This window comes from Macaca nemestrina, chromosome 18, assembly GCF_043159975.1.
Source record: "Macaca nemestrina isolate mMacNem1 chromosome 18, mMacNem.hap1, whole genome shotgun sequence".
Classification (NCBI taxonomy): Eukaryota; Metazoa; Chordata; class Mammalia; order Primates; family Cercopithecidae; genus Macaca; species Macaca nemestrina.
The window spans coordinates 47,857,386-47,871,570 of NC_092142.1; the positions used below are offsets into that span (position 1 = coordinate 47,857,386).

General features: G+C 47.3%; 1 long non-coding RNA gene across 7 annotated transcripts in view; it reads left to right on the forward strand.

The window, feature by feature from the left end:
* The window catches only part of LOC105492240 (uncharacterized), a 93,005-nt gene that overhangs the window by 39,239 nt on the left and 39,581 nt on the right, over positions 1–14,185 (forward strand). For 2 of the 7 annotated variants that reach the window (XR_011616422.1, XR_011616421.1), the window contains exons 3-5: positions 1,926–3,497; positions 8,013–8,098; positions 11,931–12,034. This is a non-coding gene — a long non-coding RNA (uncharacterized lncRNA). Of the gene's footprint in view, positions 1–1,925; positions 3,498–8,012; positions 8,099–8,986; positions 9,090–11,930; positions 12,035–14,185 lie in introns of those variants that run through there. The other 5 variants (XR_011616425.1, XR_011616426.1, XR_011616424.1 and 2 more) reach the window with 5 other exon arrangements.

Here is a 14,185-nt window from a genome sequence, read left to right on the forward strand (position 1 = left end):
AATAGAAATTCTGATTCCATAAGATATGGTACAAATACCCCTTATAAATGACCAGATTTCAAAAGATTAAAGTCCAACAAAATTCTCTTAATTGAACATTATACCAATAGCTCTCTAATCTCTCTTTTGGGATTTAGAAAGACCTTCAAGGTTTGAGTGTGCTACGTGTTCACCGTTGTAAACCTCCATGAGCAATGAGCACAGTTCTGGTTATCTGAGTGTTCTCGGTGTTTGGATCTGTATAAAAGGAAGCTGGAGTTTCCACCTTTTTCCTCCAGCTATCTGGTGGCTACAGCTCTGTCAGCTGCCTGTGTAAGTAATCGTTGGGCTTAGCTAATGCCTTCTAAATTAATGCAATTATCAGTGTCTCCAAATAACCACCTTCATGCACTGCTATCAAAATACACTGTTGACAGATCTGCAGCCAAAGCAGTGATGTTTTGAGACTGGAGTTGGGATTGATTTTAATTAACTTGTTTCTCATATTACAAAGGTGAGAAATACCAATTCTCCATAGCTCCAGATTAAAAAAATGCAAGAGGGGGTGTGTGGATCGGAAGAGACTCATGAAAATAATGGCTACAAGGTATTTTTGTTCCGCAGCTTCACATCCACTGGCTGTGTTTTATGATTGCAGTGGCCCGGGCTCAGGCTGGAGCCCTTTAGCGCTCTCTCTGATGCGTATTGCAGGGGCCCCTGGTTTAATCTGCTCTGGGCTGAGTGTGGCAGGGGGAGTCTCAGGATCAGGGCAGACACTTCTCCTCCTCACCTCCTTCCATCCTGAAATATTTCATTAAACATAGGGCATTGGAGCCAAATGAAGGTGACAGAAAGCACATTCTGTTGGTTTGAATTTGTTTTATGCTGTAGCTTCACTTCTAAAGGCTCCTGTTTCCAAGACACACAGCCCAGTCTCTTATGTGGAAGGAACGCTTTCTCTGGGCAGACACTTTGGAAGGGGTGACTATTCCTGGGTCTGGGTCTGAGCAGCATGGTGTGGAATGGTGTTTGCAGTGTGCATTCTGCTGAACATTAGTTTGCAAGATGGTCCCAGGAAAAAAGAAAAATCAAATAGGTGGAAAATACTGTCTATTCCTGCCCCAGGACTTTTCCTATGTACCAGAACATATCAAAGGCTCTGACAAGTCCTGCATTAAGGAAATGTGCTTATCCCTGCTCAGCCTAGTGCTACCTGTGACCACAGGCCCCCATACTTGGGTTTCGTCTGGATTAGCACAGGGCAGAGGTAATGTTATGTGAGGTTCACCTGGGGAATTCCCCTGAGCGAGATAAAACGTGGGCTTGTGGACCTACCTGGGGACCTTGGTTTTCCCCTTCTCTGCCACTACTTACTGTGTGACCCTGGCAAGCTGCTTCCCTGCTCTGGGCCTGAGACTTCCCTTTTGGACAAAGAGGAAGTCCTGCCTTAGATTCTCTGACTCCGTCAGGCCTGCAGACCAGGAACTCAGTTCAAAACCAGAGGATGTGAAAGGTCAGGGAAAGGGGAGGAGAGATTGACTTAAGGAAATAGGAAAGAAAGGTCTAAGGAGGCTTCATAAAGAGACCATTGTATAAAACTGGCTTTTTTTGACTACAAATTGGGTTCACTATATACTCCTCGGGTAATGGGTACACCAAAATCTCACAAATCACCACTAAAAAACTTATTCATGTAACCAAGTACCACCTGTTTCCCCAAAAACCTATGGGAAGAAAATAAATTTAAAAAAATAAATGGTTGTTGCTTTCTAAAAATTAATAATAGTACAATAATAAAAACTGACTTTTTAAACATTGACGCATACTAGCTGTACATATTTTCAAGGAACATGTGACAATTTAATGCATTCATATAATTTGTAAAGATCAAATCAGTGTAACTGAGACATCCGCCACCTTATATATTTGTCTTTTCATTATTCTAGAAACATTAGAATTATGAGACCATCTTGAGGAAGGTGTTTTTCTGTGGAGAGGGTTCGAATTGGAATGAAGCACCTAAGCTGGTTCTCCTGAACGAGGGTCTCTGATTGTGTTGGAAAAGGGGAAGACTGACCACCTTCCACGTCTGCCATGCCAACAGGACTGTTGAGAAGCTCCCCCACCCCCAGGAGCTCCAGTTTTGCTTTTGATCTTCCCCCTGCCCACCCACCCATCCCACCTCCCAGCACACAGCAGTGGCCGTCATCTTCTGGCCAGGGCATAAGTGAGGAGAGGGCACTCTCCTGCCCAGCAGCCTGGCCCCTGCCCCTCCCCCCGCCCCAAGCCTTTTCTGTAGCTCAAGGCTGCTCCTCTTCTGGCGAATGCTGTCCTTGTGGTGGAAAGGTCCAGCCCCAGAGCTCAGCCAATCTGGCTTTAGGCGACTCAGAAGGGAGAGTGCCACTTTGCAACAGTTGAAAACGAAGGATTAATAATCCTCCATGTGAGTCTTGTTATAACGTTTTTCATAGGCCCGTAACCTGGGGGGATTAGTTGGTGCAAACAAAAGGAGGGATGGAGTGGCAAAGTGAGGCTTATTTTCTTGGCAGGGTTGCTTTCTCAGCCGCTTCTCATTCTGCTCAGATTAATTCTTCTGGGAGGCGCTTAGTGATAATCATCATAATAAATATCTCGAATCTTAAGTAAAATCATTTTCATATACCTGAAATCATTTTTAAAACGTAAGCCACATGGAGCCTTTGCTGTGAGTCAGACACTGAGTAGGAATATCTGTGCAAGATTTTTTAGCTACTCTTACTGCAACCCCTGGTGGTCTGTGCTATAGTTATCCCATTATAAAGATGAGCAAATAGAGTCCAAAGGTATAGCAGGCCTGAGACCCAAGGCCTGGGTTTTCAGGCTCTTCTCCTCATCCACCTGCTTAGAGCAGAAGCTCTGGCCCAGGTACTCCCTCTTGTCTAGCCTGCAGGACTCAGATGCCCTATGGATTAACGTGAGAGATTTTGCCTGACTGGTCCCGTTGGTCTCTAAAGGTTCTGAAATCTCAGACAACCAGTTCTCTTTGGGTTTTCAAACCTCTTTTGTGGAATGGTCACTGGCTGCTGCTCCCACACAGTGGCCCTCCTGGTCCCCGATGTCACTGACAGATGCTCCTTGGATGGAACCTTCAGAATTCTCCATGATAGTGACACTGGGAGGAACAAACAACTAGAGAACAAACTGTCATCTAGTTGCACAGCCCCTGGCAGCCGGTTGAATCCGAGCAGAGCAGCCCAACCGCAGGCAGGCCAGCAAACCACAGCAAAGTTGATGTGTAAACTCCGCTGCCCAGGGCTTCTTAGATAACGTGGCAATGGGCCAGTCTGTCATATCTTCTCTTTTGAGTACTTTGAACTTGAGCTATGGAGAATGCGAAGTCAGTAGAAGGAGGTGGAGTGAGACAAAGAGCCACGTCAAGAAGAGTGGAGGCAGGAGGAAAATGGACACATGGAAGGTCAGAGGCGGTGGCAGTGGAATGGTGGGAGCTGAGAGGAAGCACAGATGAATCGGTGCAGTAGGTGAGAGCCATTGGGACCAGGGAGTCAAGGAAGGTCCCAGGGAGAGGGTAATTAGAGGCCCAGGTGCTGGAGTTGCCACCTACCTGCCCCTGCCTGTCTTGTGTCCCGGTGTGGGGCTGGGCAGCTTTGCCTATCGTGCCCTGTATTCTAACACTAATCCTATGTAACCTCTATAAGCGACTGGAACATGCCTCTGGGCCTGGAAACCAAAAAACCAAAAGAACGTACCTCGTGACTCCAGGACTCTGTTAATGACTTCAGCTCATTAGGTGAACTGTCCGCTGAATCACTTCGCTGGCACCCTTCCCGCCCTGTCCATCATCAAAGGAGACCTGGTGTAACTCTCAGAATCTCAGCCCTTGCCCTGTCACCTGCTCCTCTCACTTCTTCCATCCCTGCTGCCTCCTTTCTCTCTCTGTCTGTCCTGCTCTTTCTTATTCTCTCAAATGAGACTTCAGAGCTGCTTGGAGTGGGACAAGGAAGCAGTGATGCTCTTTAAAAAGCCTGTCTGATGAAGATGTGGGAGGATTTTACTTGATAGATAAAGTGAGAGCCAGAGAGAAAATTTCCTGGAGAAATTTGTCAAGTAGCTTCTTACAGCAATCTGCATGCCCTGTTGGACATGGGGTGTCAGTCTTCAGTGGAAGCAGAAGGAAAATGTCTAATTGTGTTCATTGCACTGACGAAACTTATGTTTTATGAGTGCTGCACCCTGCGTGTCCCAAGCCCCCTTTTAGAAGAACCAGGCCCCCGCAGGTCTGAGACTGGAGGCACAGCTGTCCAGGATGGAGCTCTTGGTGACTGCTCCCACCCTGCTGACTCAGCATTTATGAACAGTACTGCAGAGAGACCTGATGGTGTCCGGTCTCCAGGTCTCAAAAACCAGACAGATTCACATTGGGCCACCAAAGAGCATGCAGCAAGCCACACTTTCTAAGGCAATAGCTGATAAACTGCCTAATATCTTCTCCAGCCTTTTTGACCTTTGATCTTGTATACTTAGGATTATCTGGTTGCCAGTGACAGAAATCATTCTTGCTCAGCTGCTTTCGGTGGCTCACATCTGTAATCCTAGCACTTTGGGAGGCCAAGTAGCAGATCACTTGAGGTCAGGAATTAGAGACCTGCCTGGCCGACATGGTGAAACTCCATCTCTACTAAAAACACAAAAATTAGCCAGAAATTGCTTGAACCCAGGAGGTGGAGGTTGCAGTGAGCCAAGTTTGTGCCACAGCACTCCAGCCTGGGCAACAGAGAGAGACTGTGTCTCAAAATAATAATAATACTAATAATAAATTAATTAATAAATAAATAAAGAGAAAGAAATCACTCCAGCTCATCTAAACTAAAAACAAAAAACAAAAACTTCTAATAAGAATATGGGATTGCTCAAAGGGAGAGCTTGACAATGAGCCTGGAGACAGACTAGGCTGGTTCTGGTGGGTGAGGGAACAGGGCCTCTGTTTAAGGCACTCCTGGCAGCACAAACCATCAGCCAGTGCTTTTGGCCCTTGTGTCCCTCTGCTCAAGGTCCGCATTGTCATGAGAGAGAGATTAATGGAGCTGGTTGTGATTTGCCTGGCCTTTTGCTGGAATGCCTTTGATTGGCATTTCCATCCAAACTACATACAATGAGGAGAAGGGTGGCTTCTACAAAGGGAAACCAAGGTCTTATCAGAGGAAGACAGCATGGATGTTGGGCAGCTGCGGGCATCATCTCTCCACACGGATCCTGATTTTCTTTCCTTTTTTTTTATTTTGGGAAGGGGAGCCCCATTTCTTATAAAGGGTTGCGGTCTGCAGGGTGGCCATTCTGATAGGCTGTGAAACACAACCTCCAACCAGAAGCTGGAAACAGATACTTCAAGGGAGGGACAAGAGGAACAGGAATTGATGCTGAGTGGTGTGGCCGGATATACATATTTGTAGAAGGGGAAATGTGTGCATGCACAGTTGAGTTTCATGCCCCTTCATGGGCACCATGTACAATAAATGGCAGTATTAGCATGATCCAAGGGTGGAGTTTTTGACCCTCTGACATCAAAAGGTGACACAGAGGACATGAAAACCCTTACACGTGTTCTCTGTAGACTGGCCAGAACAATTCCATGGTCTCCTATCAGGCAAAAAAGGAGGGGCAGTGTCAGGCAGTTGGTTTATGTCAGTGGTGGCAGGGGGGCATCTTTTGAAAGGGCTGGTTTCTGTTCAGCACTTAGGGAAGAAAGGCTGATCTTAGCGAGGGAGGGGTTATAACAAGCCGTGTCTGACCCTCCAACCCCCCATCAGGGCTGAAACTCAGTTTTCAAGTTTTCTCTGGGGTCCCCTTGGCCAAGAGGGTGTCCATTCCATCAATGGAGGGGCTTAGTATTTTGTTTTTAGTTTACATTCTCCCCCTTTTGGCCAAGATCTTCCAGAAGCACCTGTAGGTCGGGGTCGTGGGAGGAATTGTAGGAAAAACGCAAACCTTCTTGGAAGGCCAGGGGGTTTTGCAAAGGTTTGAGGGAGAATGAGCCAAAGGTGGCCGTTCTTACCCTGGGGCAAAGGGCAGGTACAAAAGAAAGCAAGGGAGTTTATCTGAATAGCTTGTTTACTCATGTCTCCAGAAACCTGGCCTTTAATCATCTGCCCACAATTACCCACAAGTATGTTGACTCAAGGCCTTTGTCATTAAATCTATACTGAATTAATGCCCACAGCATAAGTTGGTCGAAGTTGTGGCTGCTGACTCTTTACAGCACCCTCCTCAGGGTCTGTAAGCAGCCCAGTCCCCTAGCCCACTGTTTCACTGGATACCTGTGTCTGAGTGCATTTGTTCATCCGTTGTTCAGCCACGGTCTGCGGGTCGGACCTGGCAAGCATCATCAAAGGCCCAGCTTTTATTTTGTCTTGTCCTGGGTCCATCCTATCCTTCTCTGGAACTCTTATTGCCAAAAGACTTAGAGTCAAAAGACGTAATGCCAATTTAAACATTCCAGGCCAGACAGGAATGGAGGTGAGCACCAATCCTGATTTCCTGTGCTTGTCTTTGTTCAGTCCTCCCTGCTCTCACTATGCCATTCGCTGGATTTGGTGGTTTCCTCCAAATTCCTCCTGAGGTTTTAAGCCTCAGGCCTCCATTATTCATTCATTCATTCATTCATTCATTCATCCATTTGCTCATGCAATGAGAATGTATTGAGCACCTACCAGGCATCATACACAAGGTAAGAGCTTGGGCTTGGTGCCTCCTTTGACCTTAGCATCTTTCATTGCCCACTGTGGTCCCTGGCTTGGTGAGACCTTCCTGCCTCACCTTGTCTCTTCCCATCTCTTTGGTGTCCCAGCCTGGCCAATTCTAGGCTCATACTACGCGGGAAAGATGAGGAAGGATTTGGAAATATGTGGTTCATGTCAGTAAAGGCTCTGTGGTCAGCTTCAGCTTTAGCACCTGGGAGTGAGTCCATGTGTGTCCCTCAGATGGGATGGATCAGTTTGGGTGAGGGGATGGGAGAGAAAAGATCTGCTATCTTGGGTGCTGAGGAAGGCAGCTCATTTGGGGGTGACAGTGAAGGTGGTCCCAGGCACCTAAGTGGAGGTGAGGAGCATGCAGGTAGACGTGAAGCATGGCCTGGTGCCAGTGGCTCAGCCTTGTGATTCTAACACTTTTGGAGGCTGAGGCAGGATTGCTTGAAGCCAGGAGCTTGAGACCAGCTTAGGCAACATAGGAAGAACTTGTCTCTACAAAACAAAAAACAAAAAAATTAACAAGGTGTGGTGTTGAGGATCTGTAGTTCCAGTTCCAGCTACTTGAGAGGCTGAAGTGAGAGGATCGCTTGAGCCCAGGAGTTCGAGGCTGCATTGAACTATGATCATACCACTGTACTCCAGCCTGGGGGACAGAGCAAGACCCAGGAAGGAAGGAGGGAGGGAGGGAGGAAAGGAAAGAAGGAAGGAAGGAAGGGAGGGAGGGAGAAAGGGAGGGAGGGAGGAAGAAAGGAAGGGTGAATAGGACAGCACAATGAGGGCCTTGCTGGAACTTAACCCTACCCTCCACCAGCTGAGCATGATGAGCGTCTACCTGGGTCTCTAAAAGGGTCTATCTCCTACGCCTTGCCCAGCTTGAACAATCTCAGCCTTCAGAGCTAACATCTTTATTTCACTCCAGATTATGTTGGATTTACATTTCCTCTTATGTCAAAGCCAAAGGAAACAATCCCAAGAAGCTGTCACTTAAATCAGAGATTTATTACTTTTAACCAGGGAGAAGCTTGTTACCAATGGAGCAGCTTAGATGTCATCAAGATGGGGGCTGGGCTTGCAGTGTCCTTGGCTGCCTGTCAGGGGCTCATCAGCCATCAACACCACTCATGCCTTTGAGGCACAGTCATCGAGGGTGGGACAGGCTTACGACCCTTGGCGTGGAGCCTTAGAAAGAGAACTCAGGGTCTTGTCCTCAGAGGGAGAAGGACTTTAGACCTATGCACTCTGGCCCCACATGACCTCTTGTTCCTTAGGATTTTTTTCTCATTTCTGCAGAACTAGAAGACTCGTTTAAAATGACCCTGTATGCTTATTCTCTGGTCAGTCCAAAGCGTGAGTGGGATGGAATTGTTCCTCCACAGGTAAGCCATCAGGGAAGGCTGGCCAAGGGTGATGCTTGCTGGACCACAGGAAGTTGAGCAGGCTGGGATTGGCTGTTGCCCTTCACAGTGCTGGTTGATGATACAAGCTGATGTGGATAGACATAGGGAGTAAGAAGGCATGGGCCTTGCAGAGAACAAGGGGGGTCTTCGTTCTGTCTTTGATTGAGAAAGACACCTCTCCAGTATCTCATTAGGCTATGGACCAGGGATATTCCTGGCAAAGGTTGTGGTGGGCACAGTATTCAAGTATTCAGAATGGCAGATGCTAAGTTTTAAAATGATGTCTGGTTGTGTTTGTGCTGAGTGTTAAAAACACAACCAGTAGAGACTGCAGGAAGTCTCTTGGCATCTGGGAGCATCTGGAAATAATCTCTGCCTCTCTGAGTTGTGGTCAGGACTCAGACTTAATAGATAGGAAAGTGTCCTGAAACTGTGAGGTGGCATGAAAATGTAGTCATGTGATTATACAGAAACAAGCAGGAGGAGGAGTTTAAACTGGGCCTTGTCTCCTCTCGCTGGGTAGGAAGGCGTCCTCCAAGGTCATGAATTCTCATCTAGGTCCTCATATGCCTGCAACTAAACTCAGAGTTCTCTAAGGGTAGGGGTCGTGCCTTTCACTCCATTTAACCTTTCCTCAGTGCTTAGTAAAACACGAGGAACACAAGAGAGGCTCAATAAATACCTGTGGAATAAGAATGAACCGTGGTGTTAAAACCACAATCTATTAAACAAAAACAGCCATCCTCACAAATGTGCATGCCTTCAGGGGTCCCACAAATAACCTACGTGAGTGAGGTGGACTGGGTAGAGCGATAGGGAGTGGTGGCAACTGGGGGGAACTGGAGTGCCCCTGTCCCTTCTCTTCAGGGCAGCTGCTCCTCTTCTTGTTTGCCACAGGGGGACATGTACTCAATGATGCCAGATCTTCTGAGTATTTTTTTTTTAAGCCTGGAATCTACATTTAAAAAATAATGACTCTCTCCATTTTTTAAGTATAGGCAACTAAATAAAATATAAAAATAAGACAAGCATTGTGTGGAGCACTCAGCACACCTGCCAGCCAGGCTTGGTATGAGGGCCACCCTACAGGGCCTCAGGCTTCTCCACTGCTCCCTTTCATGGGTGAGGAGACCAAGGCCCAGGGATGGGGAGCCACTTGCCAGAATGCAGAACTGGTGACAGCAGACAGTTGTGATGGGGAGGAGAGCAAGTGAGTGGCTGGGAGCATCCATGTGCCTTCTGGGAAGGTGAGATACCTTTCCTTCACTCACGGGGGTCCTTGAATTTTGTTATTCAGCCCCCTCTAAGAAGGCTCTGGAAAGGGCAGCCAGGGCACCGGATCTCACTGCCATGAAGCGGTTGTCTTTGTACTCTGTGCACTAACAGCACTTGTCATGGGGCTTACTCGCCAGGAGGGCCTTGGCACTGGCAGGTGGAACAAGAGGAAAAGCAAGAGCTGTGATGCTGCAAAGGAAAGGGGCTTCCCCGGGACTTAACCCCATTGCCTTGGACCCAGCAGCCTGGAAACAACCCTGCAAGCCTGCAGACGAAGGAGGGACAGGGAGGAGGGACAAGGAAGCCCAGGAATGAGTGTAGCAACTGCCATGAGGTGTTCCCTCCCCAGTAGCCCCCTCCCCTCCACAGAGCAATGGCTTGAAGCCCAGGAATGCTTGGTTTGCCCACAGATCCAAATGGGATGACATGCACATCATCTGATTGGCTGAGAATGGCTTGTTAATTAGGAAATCAAATTGGGGCTGCATGCTCAGAGCTGTTTGTGGGTTTGTGGGAGTTTGTTTGCTTTGCTTTATTGAGTGGGTGGCTCTTGCCATCATAATAGAGAGCTGATAAACAGAGAAAACACAGGAAATCATTTGGCCTTCAGCCCAAAATGAAGGCTGGAGGGAACCAGGGTTTCAGCGCTGGAGGAGGGGACGGCAGCTGTTCTTGCCTGTGTGGGGACAGACTCATCTCTTTTTGGCCAGAACAGACCTCTGGGCCCAGGACGCCACCCCGGCTTCTCATCCTAGCCCAAGTCCCTGCTGATAATCAGGTGTGGATGTAGGCTCCATGGGGAAGCTTGTCTAATTGTGGGATCCTCTTTAAGAAAATTAGGTATGAAAGTGAATATTGATTTAGAGCAAAAAAAAAAAAAAAAAGAAAAGAAAAGAAGTAATGAATAAGAACAGTTTAAAATCTGACTTAGATAGTGCTAGTGGCTTCCTGAAAGCTATACAGCACCACAGACGGGCACCACAAACATCAGAAAATCCAGAAAAATAGCACGACGTTTGTATTCATTAACTGCTGACACACCTCTAAAATATTTTCCAAATTCTCTGTATGTTTTGGCTTTATACTCTTTGATTGCCTCTTCCCATGACAATGATTATGTGTCTGCAGAGAAATTAGAAAGATTTTTTTTTTTTGCAGAAAAAACTCCCATTTTGATGAGGCATCAGCAAAAGCCAGCTTCTTCATTTCCCATTGCACATGTCTCAGGATTAGAGGCACGAGCCACAGACTAGCTTCTAGGACCTACACTTTTTCACTCTTTTCTGGGGTCAAGCACATTTGGGCCAGTTCATCTCATGATGTGACCTCTGGCCTTGTTTCTTCATGTCATGACACAAAAGGAGCCTATAGAGATATTCCTGGAAGCCATGCCTCCACCAGAATAGCTGGCAAAAGCTAAAGTCTCCATGAGATCGATTGGAAACTGTGTAAATACATCCCTTTATGTTCATGCTAGATGTAACTCTGACACAACCTCTTCCCAGTCAGATCCCCAAATGCCCACGGTTTCCCAACATCGCCTGGCAGAAGCACATGGCCGGGGAAAGAAATAGCGGAGTCAGCTGACGTGGTTCAAGTACCTTGCTTTTGCAGGTTGTACAAAAACATCTGAACATGTGAGCCCATTGCTAGTGCCTCTCCCAGGGTCCTGGAATGGGTCAGTGCGAGTGAGGGCCCTGGAAAGGGCCAGTGGGAGTGAGGGCCCTGGAAAGGGTCAGTGCGAGTGAGGACCCTGGAAGGGGCCAGTGCAAATGAGGATCCTGGGGCTTCATCAGCATCATGGTGACTTCCCTTTCATTAGCAAACAGGCTCTGCCAACTCTTTTGGTTCTCCTCTCCTCCACCTCAAAGCTTCTCAGGGTTGGCGGAGTGGAATTCCAATTCCCAGCCCTGGCACAGGCTGGCCGTGTAGCTTTCAGGAAGCCATTAGCCCTATCTAAGCCACAACCACCTTGCCTAGATGATGAGAAAACTCCAGTTGCGAAGAGAAAATGAGTTTTCTCCCTTCCATTGGATGCATCTTTTGCAAAAGGAAGAGCAGAATCAGGTTGAATAAGAAACAACACCACTTTAGGAGATGCAACAGACCTTTGAGATGACTTAGCTCAGTATTTCCCAAAGTCTATCCTGTGAAACACTGGTCAGCTGTTTAGACAACAAAATGTATTGAACACCTGCTATATAGCAGACACTGGTCTAGGCCATATAATCATAGCAGTGAATAACAAGGCAAGGCCTCTGCCCTCACCAAGGTTATATTTCAGTGAGGGGGTGGGGAAGGGAAGGCCTTTGAAAAAAATAATACTGTTTCAGGTAAGGATAAATGGCTTGGAGAAGACAGTAAACCAAGACTACTGGTAGAATGGAGGTTGAGGCTGCTGAAGCAGGTCAGGGGTGGCTTTCTGGGGTAGTGACATTTGAGTTGAGGCCTGAATCATGAGGGACAGCCGTGTGAAGCCCTACCGAAGGGATGGTCAGGTGGGACCCTGTCCACAGCAGTCCTTGCATGTTTGCAGGGCAGACAGAGGCCAGTTGCGCGGCAGCACGGTGGATAATAGAGGATAAGAAGAGATGAGTTTGGTAAGGGAGCTGGAGCCAGTGTGCAGGGACTTAATCCCAGGTAAGGAGGTGGGATTTCATTCAAATGGAGCTGAGAAGCCATTGGAGGGTTTCAAACAGGGGTGTGATGTGATCTGTGGTGAATTTTCATAAGATTATTCTCACTGCAAGAAGAGTCTTTTATATGGGTTTAAGAGCACAGCTGAGACCAGTTCAGAGACCATTGTGTCAGTCAAGAGAGATTAGGGTCACCGTGCTAGGGTTCTAGAGGTGAAGGTGGAGAAAAATGGTTGGATTCAGGATGTATTTTGGAGGCAAAGCCAACATGATTAATATTTGCACTGGCTGTGGAGTGCAAGATAAATGAAGAATTCAAGCATGACGCCTATGTTTTTATTTTTTTGGCCTGAAAAGCTGGGTGAATTTTGGTTGAGGAACGTTGAAGTTCGGGGTTTCCATGTTGAAGTAGCTGATTTGGGAGGTACATGTTGCTGGGTAACAAATCACCCCAAAACATAGTGACTTCAAACCACAATAATGATTGATTGTTCTAATGGCTTCTGTGGGTTAGGGATTTGGGGTGCTTGCTCAGGGTGTCTGATGAGGCTGCAGCCTTTTGAAAGCCTGATTGATGCTGGAGATCTGCTTCCAAGGCATCTCTCTCACATGCAATTTGGTGGATGTCTCAGTTCTTCCCTGGGCCCCTCCAGGGGCACTGATTGAGTGTCTTTATGACATGACGGCTGGCATCCCCAGAGGGAGCAAGGTAGAAGCTGCAGGGTTCTTTTTGGCCTACCCTTGCAAATGACACACAGCGACTTCTGCAATATCCCATTGGTCACACATGTCAGCCCTATTCAACGTACAAGGGGATGGCACAGGGGCCCGAGACATCCATGCCCTTTCTTTGCACATCTACTGAACTGTTTGAGCTGCAAGTGACAGAAAACACAGTTCAAGCCAGCTTAAAATGAAAAGAAATGTATTGGTTTACACAAAAGGAAGTCCAATGGAGGAGAGATGGCTGTTTTGCGGAGCTCAGATAGTGGTGTCAGAACTCAGTATTTATTCTTTTCTTTTCTTGGCTCCCATTCTTACATGGGTCAACTCCTGAAGATGGCGAGGTGGCAACAGCCTCATTAGCTTCATATTCTCACAATACCAAGTCAAGCTGAGAAGACAGCCTTTCTTTCCCAAGAGTTTGAACAAAAACTCCCAGACCTAATGACCATTCCTACTGACTGACTTAATAGTCAGGGTGAGGCAGGATGAGGTGGCTCACCCCTGTAATCCCAGCAATTTGGGAGGCCAAGGCAGATCGCTTGAGGTCAGGAGTTCAAGACCAGCTTGGCCAACATGGTAAAACCCCATCTCTACCAAAAATACAAAAATTAGCTGGGCATGGTGGCACACACCTGTAATCCCAGCTACTCAGGAGGCTGAGGCAGGAAAATTGTTTGAACCCAGGAGGTAGAGTTTGCAGTGAGCTGAGTTCACACCACTGCACTCCAGCCTGGGCAACAGAGAGAGACTCTGTCTCAAAAAAAAAAAAAAAAAAAAAAGAAAAGAAAAGAAAAAGAAAAAGTCAGGGTGACACTGAAATCTCATAGAGATGGGAAGTGGGGCCAGATCTCCCAAAAACACATGGATCGAGAGAGAGCGAGAGCTGTCTCCGTGTCCTGCAGACACTGTGATGGGAGAAATCAAGTGCTCATCCTTACAGAGCTCACACTCTGGAGGGAGAACAGATACACACATATATGAATAATTAACATACGGGTGGGAAGTGCCATGCTAAAGGGGCCAGAGTGTGCTTCAAGAGGACCTGAGAGAGGCACCTGATTTGCTTTGGAGATGGCTCTCTGGGTGGGGTTGCACCTGAACTGAGTCTAACAGTGTAAGAAATCACAACATGAGCAAAAGTCAAGAGTCAAGAAATAGCAGAGTGGGGGTGAGTGGAGGACTACAGCCAGTTCTCTGTTTTTAGAGGGTTATAGCAGAAGTGACAAAGAAATGATCCAACCTGGGAAGCTAGGCTTGGACCACTGCCAGGCTTGGGTCACCCCAAAATGCATGTGTTGGAAACTTAATACCCAAAGCAGCAGTGTTGGGAAGCAGGGCCCAGTGGGAGGTGTTTAGATCATGCGGGCTCCACGCTCATGAATGGATTAATGCTGATTATAAGATGGTTTGAGGCTGCAAGTTTGATCTC